The following is a 1,656-nucleotide window of genomic DNA, read 5'->3' as shown; positions in this document are numbered from 1 at the left end:
CCAGTACAGAGAAAAGAAAGAGAGTGAGAAAAAGGTGAMTGACCGCCATCAGTCACTGTGACAGCTAGATTCTCTCCGGGGAATCAAAAGCTGAAAACTGTGTCAGGTTTGGCCCCTTCACGCCAACGGGGAAACCTCACAGTGTGGGAGACCAACGCCTGGTTTATCCACCTTCAGAAACTCTCCAGACGGAAGTTTTATTTAAAACCTGGGTTCCAGTCGAGGCCTTGTTTTCTGGTTACGGCTGACGTGGACGTAAACGAATCAAAGAGCACGCCTTGGGGTCCCCTGTTCGACGGTTTAAAGACAGATTCGCCAGCAGCGCCCCCATCTACCTGGCAAAAAACCTGAGCCAAAGCTGAGGACAGAACGCTTCGCCCTTCTGGTTAAACCCACATTATTTAAGATAAAGTRTAGRAAAGCTAACATCTTCCTTCCATCCTTTTTCTTAACCTCTTCCTTGCCAACTCCTAAGATAAACAGCCTCAAATGTCTGGTATTTCACATCTAAACTGACGTTTGTGTTTCTATTTAAGTGTGGTTAACAATTAAGAAGTTAAAAGTTTGTTATTGTTGGTCCCAAAACATTTATAGGAAATTAATCGTTCACAATCAGGTGTACTCTAGTTAATTTTGTATGATTTGTAAAATAAACGATCGCAWATTATGGTTCAAATCAACATTCATTGACTGAGTTACTTTTGTGTCCATTCATTTTGGCACTAAAGAAATGTTTAGCCAAAATAAAGAGATCCCTTGCTAATAAAGTTACTCTTATAACCTTGTTATAAGAAGTGTAAGTATAAACCCTTTCATGCATCATGTATTGTTATTTTATTAGAATGTTTTACATCAAAGAAATACTAAAAATATACATTTACAGTCAGAGTGAATGTAAATGAAAATGATTTTGGAAACTTATGATATTTTATAACACTGTCTGTGTACAGGTCAGGTTTTGTTTTTTTTCCCTCCCCCCTTCCCTTATTCAACCCTCCGGGACCAGCGTTTGATGGCGAGCCAACCCCACTGTTGATCGAGCCCAGCTGCTACTACACTGTGCGGTGTAGTAGGCCCACTACAACAAATCCTACTTCACACTAAACTACCAACATTTTTTATTTTATTTTTTATCCCCTGCCCTTTGGACGAACATTTGGACAAATAGACTTAGTACCTGAAATTTTGAACATTTGACTTTACACATACACATTCACATAGAGGAAGCAGTTTTGAGGTGGGAGAAAACCTTCCAGAAGAATATTGTTGTTAGTAATTTGTGATGAACATATTGTACATTTGAATCAATTGTGAACAATTTGTATATTTATGAGTTACTCTGATTTGAATCATTTTAGATTTTGGGCACACCCAGTAAGTTTAGAGATTTGATTTCGATTGTGTGCACACTGCTGATTTTACAATCTTTGTTGGTACCAATCTGCATTTATTGTAGAACTTGTATTTATTCATTGAAATTCCACCTGTTCGTATCCAGCTGCTCGTGCACGCGAAAGGAGATTAGCATAATTACCACCACAAAAACACCATATAAGGCTATGTTTCCTGCCTCTGATATAAGGAAGTGTCCATTCATGAAAATGACAGCGAAAATTATAAAGAAGAACTTTACGAGTTCAGATTGAAGTCTGTCTG

This window comes from Austrofundulus limnaeus, unplaced genomic scaffold, assembly GCF_001266775.1.
Source record: "Austrofundulus limnaeus strain Quisiro unplaced genomic scaffold, Austrofundulus_limnaeus-1.0 Scaffold646, whole genome shotgun sequence".
In the NCBI taxonomy this organism is placed as follows: domain Eukaryota; kingdom Metazoa; phylum Chordata; class Actinopteri; order Cyprinodontiformes; family Rivulidae; genus Austrofundulus; species Austrofundulus limnaeus.
The sequence above is the reverse complement of the archived record's forward strand: the minus strand, read 5'-3'. Positions refer to the sequence as shown.